Source organism: Lactuca serriola, chromosome 5 (genome assembly GCF_051521515.1).
Source record: "Lactuca serriola cultivar US96UC23 chromosome 5, Lser_US96UC23_V15, whole genome shotgun sequence".
NCBI classification, from domain to species: domain Eukaryota; kingdom Viridiplantae; phylum Streptophyta; class Magnoliopsida; order Asterales; family Asteraceae; genus Lactuca; species Lactuca serriola.
Genome location: NC_136412.1, coordinates 311,544,358 through 311,557,105, shown reverse-complemented (window position 1 = coordinate 311,557,105; position 12,748 = coordinate 311,544,358).

The following is a 12,748-nucleotide window of genomic DNA, read 5'->3' as shown; positions in this document are numbered from 1 at the left end:
TTTCATACCCCTTAATCAACCTGTTAAATATTCTAAATGCTTTTATATGCTTTCAAAAGGGGGGGGGGGGAATGCAAGTTAAATACTTATAGTTATTGTTTCAATCACCTGTGATTGTACTAATCACATGTGATTAATAACTAGGGAAATCAGTGGTTTTATCACTATTCAAACTATCTATCAAACTGTTTTACTTCTAAATGTTTTCCAAACCCATTTACTTTTCGAATTTACACTGCAACTGTGATTTAAGCAAATGTTCCTTATACTTAAACTGTTTTAATCAAATCTACACCTTCAAATGGTTTTATAGATTGACATCAAGTCAATCTTTCTTTAAAAATAATACTTATGTTTCAAATGCCTTATAAATACTTATTTATGCTTTTATATTACAAATTGCATGCCCATATATGTATAGACGTATAAATAATGTTTAAAGGACTTAGGAAGGCTATCCACCTTGTTTCCTTTTCCTCGATTTGGATGTGGTCTGATAGGATTTCGGGTGACCATCCGAAGGTCGTTTCCATATTAATTATATATCAAATATACATATATAGACATAAAAGTACTTCCATAATCATACGTACTAAACACACTGTTAACAAGTTACCATCGGGGTAACACAGAATCACACTATTACAACTGCTAGATCAATGAGTCAGTTCATTCATGAGTCTATAATAGGAAGAGAATATATACAACTATACTACGAGAACATATACAACTATACTAGAACAAGAAACATTTCATCACACATGCAAGAATACGATAACAAATGTGATCCACTGTATCGGAGCATGCCTTAAATGTCATGGCCCGAGTTGTAGCCAGAATTCTCTTGGAGGGAGAGCGTTGAGTTTGCGTATAGATCTATACTGGATTGACTATCCTACACCTTGCTGCTAGCTACAGCCGGACCTGCAGGTCTGCGGGTGCCAAACGTCATTCCGTTATTACGACCGTTCTTTATGTCGTTGTTATCAGTCGATAGTATGGTGCAATTATCACATTATACCTTAATATAAATCCGGTTTAAGGTAGTAGTAATTAGTACAACAGTAGTTCTTATTATACAAAACTACAGTACTACAATGATTTACCCATTACATATTTTGGTGATAATCTCACTTAAGCATTAATGTACACACTATATTTTATCAAATGATAGTTATACTTGGGTAATCACACACTTTTACAACAGACGAGTTTACAAAACAGTTAAGCCTTGGTAGAAGGTTACTTTTATAGAAAATATAGGATTTTCTGAGAGATTCAAACTTTTGCAAATACTTTTAAACATTTATTTACATTTTTACAAACTTATACATTGGGACAAGTTCAAACGTTTTTGACAATGATCATTGACACTAAAATACTTATGAACTCACCAGCTTAATGCTGATAAACTCTTTCAAAATAACTTGTATTCTCAGGTCATCAGTAGACAGGTACCGATGCCAGCTTTTTGAGATGATGGAGCGTACTCAAGACTCATCATTTTATTATTTTGATTTACGTTATATTTTTGGTGTCTAAAACTGTACAGAACACGCATGTATTAAATTTATATATTTAATGCAATGGATGATGTTGTTTGCCTATTTACATTTACTGTGTTGTGATTACCTTACATGACGTCCTCCGCCCCAGAACGTTTCCGCCGTTCTTGGTTTTGGGTTGTGACAACTAATGACTTTGAGAATGCAAATTTCATAATTGCTATCTACTTAAAATCTACTTAGTGAAATTGTTTCCTCACCATCATTTTCATAAATCAGAGAGAAATCTTATGACACTTAGATTTTTATGTTGCATGTGTTCCTATCCATGTTAATTTGTCAAAACCATAATCATACGGCAAGGTTAGTGACAAATCCAAACTCATATGGACTGAACTTGTTCAATCTTTATTTCTTGCCACCCGACAGCACAAGGGCCTACCATTGCTTCCAGGTTGTTATGCAACCAATTGAGAACTCATAGAACTTATATGCAAAGTCAACTTTTAACTGGAACAGACACATAAATAAGAATATGTCAACACGATAGGTTACAAACCTCAAGTCGTGGGCTAGCGATTAACAATACTCTTGATTAGTTCTTGAAACTATCTCAATATCTTTTAAGACTCTCACTGACCTCTTGACATATAAGATTCCCTTTTTCAATAATCATTTCCTGACAAAACAAAATATTCAAGAGTTAGTGCAGATTCTTATCAAGTTAAACACTTCACACAATTGGTCTTAGTTGGTCTTTGTTTTATCCAAAACATCACAACTTACCAATTTCAAATGTACAAGAGTAAGAAACATGTTACTCTACATTTGATAAGTGTTATAAACCTTCTAAAGATTATGTCACTAAAGTTACAATCTTGGAGTATGACTCTAAGACTTTATTTTGAAACGAAGTATGATTTATCTTTTGGTTTAACCATTTCAACAATTCACGATTCCTCTCCTTAACCAAACAAATGCACTAAGGTGACCTTAGAGGATCAATTGTGATATGGTTTCATAATCACTAAGATAATCATAAAACGAGATACTCAAGTACTCTCCCATCTCTTCAGATTGGAGAAACTTTTATCTTTCTGCCTAATTTGATTCTTCTTGTTCATTCTTGCTAATCATTGAAACTTATCCAATGTTTCAGAATTACACTTATACTTGTAAGTGTAACCATATTTACTAAACTTTAGTAAATCATGACGAATAGTCTTATCGACCTTTGTGGTGGACCTGACCAGTGCACAGCCTAGTGTACCCAATCCTTCAGTCCTTAACTCGACTCACACATACATGTGAACAAGGACTTAGTCTTAATTTCCCAAAAATGAGAATTATCATTCTACATTCAATACAACTTCCATGATTCCAAGTTTCTATCCAACTGAAACTTGGGTGATGAGAATCTTTCCTTATTTAGTAAATTCTGGCACTACCACAAATGAAAGTGTAACGTCCCAAAAATACGAGCCAAAAATTTCATTTTTAAAACATATACTTAGCAAAACATTAGAAATAAAACATTCACCGATCATATCATTTCATAAAAGATATTGCATGTCTGGAAAAACATTTTATAAAACATAATAATGTCAGAGTACAAATCCCCAGGAAGATCTCATAGTGCGGAATACAAGGCATGTGTGTGATGTGCCGCTACCGCGCCAGCTCCTTCCCCTTCGAAGAAGAGGTACCTGAAACCAAAACTGAAAACTGTAAGCACGAAGCTTAGTGAGTTCCCCCAACATACCACATACCATACAATCACATAACATACATATATTGTCAGGCATATCTGGGTGCCCGACCTACCCCTTCGGCCCTCTCGACCGGATACTAACTAGTATATCTAGGAGCTGGCCTCCCCTTCGGTCCTCTCGACCGGATATTGACTAGCATATCTGGGTGCTGGTCTCCCCTTCGGTCCTCTCGACCGGGTACCGGGGACTATTTCACCCCTACTACTACCACATAACACATATATCACATAATCTATCTAGCATGGCTGGGCATGACCGCCCCTGCGGCCCTATCGATCGGTAATCTGGGAAACTATCTCCCCCTACTATCACTAGCACATAGCATCATATCATACTAGCACAATAACATATCACAGGTAGTAGCAACCCTAGATGAATATCACAGAGACAATCATCTATCATAGAATTCCTACTGGTGGGTCGGCATTGTGGCCGTAGACCCACCGCTACTGGAAGGTAACTCACCTCAAAGTAGCTGCTGATTTGCATGGGAACTGACTGTCTTCTGCTGCTTCTGCCCCGAAAATCCTCTGGCTATAATTCCCACAAAACACTCAGTCAAATACTGCTAACCGACCTCAAATTCAAAGTCAACTTCCAGTTGACCCGACTCGCCAAGTTGGCTTGCCAACTCGCCGAGTCGCTATCCATTCAATTGACCATAATCCCGTCTCTACTCGTCGAGTTAGGCATTGACTCGATGAGTTTTCCTTCTAAACCAAAGTCCAATAGTCCTTCATCCTATTCGCCGAGTTGTATGAACAACTCGTCGAGTTCATCTTCATCCGAAGAACATTCTATGCTGAGACTCGCTGTCACACCCCAAAACCAAGAATGGCGGAAACGTTCTGGGGCGGAGGACGTCATGTAATGTATCACAACAATGCAAAGTAGTAAACAAGCAACAACATCATCCATTGCATTAATAGTATAATTTTAATTACATTTGAGTTATTTCATAGTATAATTCTACAAAAATGAATATTCAAAAATAAAAGACAAGTCTTGATCGCTCTGTCTTCACAGAACCTGGTAGTCGTACGTGTCTATCCGTGTCCTGGGAATACAAGTTATTTTGAAAGCGAGTATCAGCAATAATGTTGGTGAATTCATAAGTATTTATGTGACTTTGATTTGTAAAGCTGTAAAGAAAGACCTGTAAATGTTTGAAGGAAAGTTCGTACCAACTAACACGTTTGTAAGTAATTGTAAACGTTTGAAAACCCTAGAAAATCCCATATTTTCTACTAGTATAAAATGTAGCCTTCTACCAAGACCCGACTCTTTGAATGTTTGCTTCAGAAATCCAATATTTGTTTATAAGTGGGTAGTTGTTTAAAAGTCTCAAAAATGAACTACCATGATGTTTTTCATGTCTAAAATAGTAGATTTGTGTACATATATAATCGCTAAGGTATATGATAACGCCGTAAATCAACGTGTTTTTAATACTCCATGTGAGTTTTATAACCATGCTAATGACCCAGACTGCCTATAACAACGTTCTTCAGGCGTTGGAATGTTATGACATTTGTCACCCCAGACCTGTCGGTCTAACTGTAGCTAATAGTTTAGGTGCGGGATTGTCAATCCCGTATAGATCTATACACAAGTATCACACTCCCCCTACAAGGGATTATGGTATATAATACAGGACTTAATAATGCATACTCGAAAGTACGTGAAACGTCTCACAAAACCTAGTATAAAACAGATTTACGTGTGAAAATGTCCATTTGTTCTTGTATATGAAAATATCTTTTTGATATGGTACTTTGTAGTATGTAAAATTTCATGAATATCTAGTACACGATCTTATGTAATCGTATCTCTTGTAATTGTATGTCTTGAAATTTGTATGCCTTGTAATTGTATGTAATCGTATCTCTTCATATAGTATGTGATGTATTAGTATAGACTCATAAATAAACTGACTCTTATGTGATTCCTTGTACTTGGAATGGTAAGTAGTATATCCTAACTATACCTATTATAGTTACTAGTAGTGTGGGTGTATAACCGAAATATGCCTTTGCTACCCAAAGGTACTGAACCAACTGATGGAAAACTTTTATGTCTATATATGTATACATGATATATATATATATATATATATATATATATATATATATATACAACTACACATGTATAGGCGTGCATTTGACAATAGAAAAATATAAAAGAAGTTTTGTATAACCTTTGAGAAGTTTAATAAATAAGAAATGATGACTTGATGTTAGTTTATAAAACGATTTGAAAGTAGTTTGTTTGATAAGAACGATTTTAAGTATAAGAAGACCTTTGTTTGAAATACGATTCTAACAGCGTTTGAAAGGAAACATAAAGTATGTAAGACATTTTGATAAAGAGTTTTTAACATGTAAAAATGTTTGTCATAAACTATTAGAGTCTTTCCAAAAGTTTGTTTCGTTTGTATAGTAAACCCTAGTGAAATGCTCACTTGTTATGTAATGTGTAACTTTTGTGGTGACATAAATGAACACATATACTCAAAGTATAAATAAAGTGTTTGATTTGTATATGTAAAACAACATATTTAATTTCAAAAGACAAGATGATATCGTGATATATTTTGCATACGAAAGGTTCCATGTAGTGGTTATGAATCACATATGATTTACTTGATAAAAATGAGTATTTAGTGAAACTTTGTGTTACACACGATAATAATCGTGTGTTTACTTGTATTCCCCCCTTAAAAGTGTATATAAAAAGTATTGATAAAACATTTAAAAATGTAGTTTATAGGGGTATGAACTCACCGAAGAAAGTGCGTGATTTGAAGAAAACGAGATTTTCTCGGGCGGCACCTCGACCAGAAAGTGACGAGATTCTCGGGAATCTCGGGGCTTCGGACCTTCGTCGGGGCTTAGAGATGAAACCGGGAAGTCGGGATGTTGTCGGCACGAAAAACGAGGTGAAAATGTGAGAGGAATGAAGAATTTTAGCAAAGGCAGCCGACACCCTCGCATTCTATTTATAGGGTGCTGGAAGAGGGATTACGCTGGGCGTACTCGTTACGCTGGGCGTAACTTCGGAGTACGTTGGGCATACGCGACGTCAGCGGTTACCGCATCCTCAGAAGAAGCATCGAAGCGACGTGGACAATCCGGAGCCTAGCATCCGAGTACGCTGGGCGTAAATCGTTTCGGTGTGTGTGCCACGAACTTGTAAAATCCGTAACTTTCGCATACGGGCTCCGTTTTTGACGTTCTTTATATCCACGCGAAGGTGAGAAAATACTCTACAACTTTCATTTGGACTCCGTCAGCTAATTTTGACTTTATTTTTAATTATATTTTAATTAATAGGCCGGGACACGATAACTTCGTTAAAAATCAATAACTTCTTTATCTGACGTCCGTTTTCGTTTGTCTTTTTACCATCGAACTACTATTGTCGAGACCTTCAACTCTCGTTTAAGTTGTGTCAGCTAAAAATCACTCGATCTTTATTTCTAGTTTTTAGCTGTCTACCGCTGTTACGAAACTTAGAAATTTTGTAACTTATTCATACGATGTCCGTTTTGGGCGTTCTTTTTTTGCATGATCATGGTTTAACGAAATCTACGAATATCGTTTAGATACCTAAGGCTAAATGTTATTGTATTGAAACTTCGCGTTTTCGCTTAATCAGTGTTGCCTGGTTTTGCCGAGAATCTTCGGTTGGTCATAACTTCTCGGTTATAACTCGGATCTTAGTGTTCTTTATATGTACGAAAACCTTGATACAATTCCTACCACTTTATTTAACCCAAATAATATTTTAGGAAAGTTATATTTTGGCCTAAATTTGATTGGTGTTACATTATATTGTCTCAAAATGTCGGGTTGTCACATCATCCCCCTGTTAGAGGGAATTTCGTCCCGAAATTCGAGTTTAAGCAGTATTAATAATCATGCTACGGACAGAAGTTTTATTTGCTACTCGTGTTCTTAAGTAAACATTCGTCTTCGCCTGGCATTCCAGCGAACCTTTCACTATCGGGATACGACTTTGCTTCTTTCGTTTGACTTCACTGGTATGATATCTTTTTCTTGTCGAATGTGTGTTTGAGTGTTTTTGTGGTCTGTGAGAGTATTACACCTTGTACCCTACAAGTAATGTCTCCAGATCTTTAGAGCAATTACCGCTGCTCATGATTCAAGATCACGTGTTGAATAGTTAATTTCCTGTGTCTTAGGTTGTCTTGAGGTATGGGCAGTGACTTTTCCTCTTGCTTACAACCAAGCCCTTGGTTGGATGTATCGCATTACACCAAGAAATATTCTATCCCCTTTTGGGAGAGATAATATTGGTGTGATGCATCAGACTTACTTTAGCGTTTGGAACGCTTTTTCTTGTTTACAGACAATTACGGTGCTCTTCCAAGTGAGAAACTTGTCCTAAAGAATCTCCTTCTGAGGAGTTTGTTAAGCTCGCTAGGAAGTTCTCGCATCTCGGTTGGAGCTAGACAATAAGGTGATTTGGCTACTGGGTAGCCCCTGGAACTAAGTCAATTTTGAATTCGACTTGACGCTGTGTTGGTAGTCTCGGTTGTCCTTCTGGAAAGGTGTCGGGAAAACCGCGTACTTCTTTGATGTTCTTGAATGTCCTTCACTTCTCGACACGCCTCGGCGATGTGTGCAAGGAATGCATGATATTCCTTTCGTAAGCATTTCTGAGCTTGCATACACGAAATGATGAGAGGGTTCGTACTTGGTTCGTGGCTGTAAATAACTAGGGCTTCGTTGTTTAGGGAGGTTAGGACGAACTGCTTTATCAAAGCACCTGATGTCGGCTCGATGTAGACTTAACCAACTTCTACTAATTATGATGTCAAAACCTTGGGGTGGATTAGCTGTCGTAAAGATCTAAAAGACAGTATGACTACTCTTGAATTAGGGAAAAGGATAGGTATTTCTAAGTTTATTCTTACGGAAGCACGATCATTCGCAGTCTTGGGCAGTCTCCGTCCTGATGTTCATAGTAGAACTCATACCTGGTTCATCTATCACAGTCTCAGGTATACGAGTCGTATATAAATAAAGTTGAGAAGGTAGTCGAATAGATGATTCTTCTTTAAGCTCAAATCCCATCGAGGAAAAAGAAGTTAAAGTGGAATTGTCAATTCCAAACCTGTAGAACCTTGATTATATATCACCCCTATGTATACATTCATCAGCGAAGATCAACCGTATGGACCTTTGGATTTGAACTTGACGTACTGTACAAGTGGTACTTCGGCGATTTCTTTGGAAAGGAAAAGAACTATGAGGTACTCTATACATGGGTACTTCGGTGTTCTGGAATGACGGCTTCGCTGGAAAGGCAATTTCGAAGAAAGGGATGTACGTATGAAGTTGCTTTTGTGAGGATCAAATTGAATCAAGTTATATGGTAATGTCGGAATCATAAAGACACTTAAAGACATTAGATTTGAATATATGACGTTTACAGACAAAACACAACCGTGCAACCATCAACAGAGTTACAGTACTTTAGACTACTACAAGACTATTGCTGCGAATAAGGTATACTACAAAAGGCAAGTATACACAGCACGAGCATCCCTATACCGACGGGATTCCGCAAAAGATTAGACTTTGATTGCACTAGTTTTGGATGGTTTATAAGTCTGTTACAACGAAACGCCTAAATTACATTAACGTGGGTTCGGAGTAGGTTCTCCCGCAGCTGTAATCCTGAGAATCCTACCGTCTGTGCCAGAGTTCTTTGTTATAGGGAAATCCTTCTTGAGGTGCCCTATCTCTCCGCATTGGTGACATGACTGGCTAGTACTAGCCTTGGTGGCGGGAGTGAGGTGTTTAGCCAGTGTTATGTGGACATGAGTGCCTTCCTCATTACACCACCTTGGAAATTGCTTCCCAAAGCATTCTGCAGGGGTTGCCATTTGTTGTTGTGGCATGGCAAGTCTTTGGGATCTCTTGCGCTCCTTTAGGGCTTGACGATATCGTCTCTTCCTTTCGGTCTTACGGCTTCGCAAGTCTATGACTATTGCCATTTGTTGCTTTCCCGGTTTGGTACTACCATCGGAACTCTCGACTCCTTTGTCGATCTTGCTTGTGTTGCCTGAGTTGATGTGCGTAAGGAAAGTTGTCACCACAGCTGCTACTGCAGCTTGTAATGAAGCGGCGTCGATATGGAGGATAGGGGTTTCGTTGTTCGGCTGATCGTTTCTGGATGACGACTTGATTTTGTAACATGAAAGATAAATATTTTTGTGAGTGATTCTGGTTGACTCCAGATGTACTTCGATTGCTTTAAGTAAAGAGTAAGAGTATGTTCTCGAAAGTTTAACCTACATCCCTATGATGCAGTCCTAGTACAGTGTAGAAGTATGTTTGTAGAATGATCTTAAGACGTTTGTCGTTCAAGCCGAGGTGTCGTTGGTTGGTGAATAACATGATCTTACTACTAAAAGAGACTTGGAAATGTTTTCGGAGTTAAATTACTATAGTCTAATGACTTGACTAAAGCATGTTTCGGATAGACTCCAACAAAGGTATGATGAGGGTTTTTGAACAAAGAGCGACACGGAAGTTAGTCGATTGTCAATATCATCGGTGTTTAAGATGTAATAAGTTTAGGAAAATTTTATCTTGAAGAAGGTCTTACATCATATCATGAATAGAAAGGTTTTGGCCGCATAAAGGCCTAACTAACAGTACTTACAGTACAAGATAGTTACATAGAAAAATGCTACATAGGACATACACAGGAAAATGATTTCTTTAAACAAGGAAGGGAAAATAAAGCCTTTCTTACTGACGGCGGTCATCCCTCTGGTGAACTCTCAGTTCAGCCAATTGACGTTCCATACCTAAATTTTGTATTAAAGCACAAACACTAAAAAAAGTTGATGCTAGCAATATATATAGCTGAAAATAAGTAGGTAAATATTGTATTAAAGCACAAACAGTAAGAAAAACTGAAGACCTATAGTACTCCACTACCCTGATATTAAGCATCCACTCCATCCTATCTGAGGTCAAAAAAGACATCAAAGGTGATGTTGGCATCATGGCTTACCATTTACGCATATTCAATAGTCTTTCATACTAGAGACAATGTGATGTCAACAAATAAATATTTCAACTAATTAAGTGATAAGCATCAAAAAGAGACATATGAAAGAAGTGGGCACTTGGTCTAGTGGTATGATTCCCGCTTTGGGTGCGAAAGGTCCAGACCTCAATTCTCGGAATGTCCCAACAACAAACCCCAAATACCATATATGAAATGTGACCCACAATGGTGGTGAAAAAAGAATGTTGGGGTAAATAAAGAAAAAAGTAGACATATACTATTACAAAAAAAAACTATACTTGTTGAAGGAAACAAGATTAGACTAGTTTGAAGAATAGTATAGTAAGTATTTACCCAGAATTTGTAGTCTTTCACTATTGGAATGTAGAAATAGATATGGTAACAGAAGCCAACTTAGGAGTAGTACAACTAGTGACAACCTTAATTCACACACTCATTGTAGCCTCAAATTATGGCCACTCAGTTCCAGTGATTCTACACAAGAGTAGAATATGTAAAACTCAAAAAAAAAACATATGTTGAAGCACCTCAAAGCTCACTACAGTCACATATTTCAGACAATGTAATCATGTAAATAAATGCCAACTCATGGGTAGATAGATACATCTTTTTATATGCAGAAATCTTGATATGATGCAACTTCATTTACCAGAATAAGCAAATATGCAACTATATAGTAACACTATTCTTTCATTGTGAAGATGCATTTAGGCAGCAACTTGGTGAAAATATGTAACTTCATTACCAGAATAAGATATCTTTATGCTAGCATTTTTTTGGTGTGTATGGCATTTAAATAATTTTTTAATAATTGCAGATAGTATTAATGGGTATAAAAATGCAATAATAGTATGAACAACAGAGTATGAGCATTTGGTCTAGTAGTATAATTCACGCTTTGGGTGCGAGAGGTCTCGAGTTGGATTCCTCGGAATGCCCCCCTTCCTTCCTTTTTCTTCAACATAATTTTAAATATAAAAGAAAAAATTAATAAATAAGTAAGTTCATACTTTATAGGAACAGATGAAATCTATATGGTACAACTTGTCAATATGTTAGTTTCATCAGCAATCTCCTTCCTCACAGCAGCTAAAAAAGTATATAAACTTGTAACAAGATCATGCAGAGAGATTGAGAATTACAAAAGGATCATAATCTTTTTAGTCATAATACCAAAATCAGCGAACTCTGCATACTCTTTTCCTTCTTCAATCTGATGAAGCTGTAGAATAAGAGGACGCCGAGTGACAATTCCTGCAAATAGATGTTAATAATATTTTATATCCAACAAATTGAATCAGAAAACTTTGAAGATATAACAATTACCAGAACCATAAGGAAAAAAAATCCTTTCCAACTACACTCTCCAACACAGATGATTTTCCATAGCTCTAAAAACAATTTATGGAAAGTGATTAGAGTGAACTGTGAAGTACATTTGCACGAATAATCATTGCTTACACAAACAGTTTTACACTTTCATCTAAAACAAGAAGTTAAATGTAGTTGTGTCAATAGATATGAACAACCATTATCAGGGGTTAGAATTATAGATCATTGTGTTGAAATATGAAATAAAGATCAAAGACACACAAACACCATAAATTAAAATTGAGAACCTAAATGCTTGCAAGAAGATTAAGTGAATTAAGTCATTGATCGGATGAAAGAAATCTGAAAAGTTAAGAAATTTTGATTGGCAATTAATATTTGCATATTTATACCTAACCACCGACGACTACGATTGTAGGCAAGGTGTCCCAGAGAGTAGGAAGAGAGGATTCTGTAACGCCTGTGTTTCCGGGCTTGCCACTTTTAGCAATGTAATAGTCTAGGTTAACCTTTGTAACCCGTTTTGAAATAATAAGATTGTATTATTTGAGTATTATGTGTTTTGTGCTTAATTGCTTAATTATGTGGTTTGATTAATTAAAAATAAAAATAAGCGTCAAAATTTAAGTGTAAAATAAACTTAATATCTTTGGTTAATGTTGTAGTAGTTGAAACGAGGTTTCCGAATATATATAGAACGCCCAAATCTGACTTCGTATGAGGAAGTTATGATTTATCGAAGTACCGACTTAGCGGCATGCAGCCTGAAATACTCGATTTGAGATCGAGCGGTTTTTAGCCGAAGCAATCTAAATGAGAATCGAAGATCTCATTGTTGGTATCGAAGCGATAAAAAGTTAGGCGAGAACGGACGTCAAACGAAGAAGTTATGAATTTATAACGAAAGTTTCTGTCGCGGCCTATTAAAAATAATTAATAAAAATAAAATCAAAATTAGCCGACGGAGTCTAAACGAAAGTCGTAGAGCGTGGTCTCACCTTTCCGTGGATATAAAGAACGTCGAAAACGGAGTTCGTATGAAGAATTTATGAATTTCCGAAGTTTATT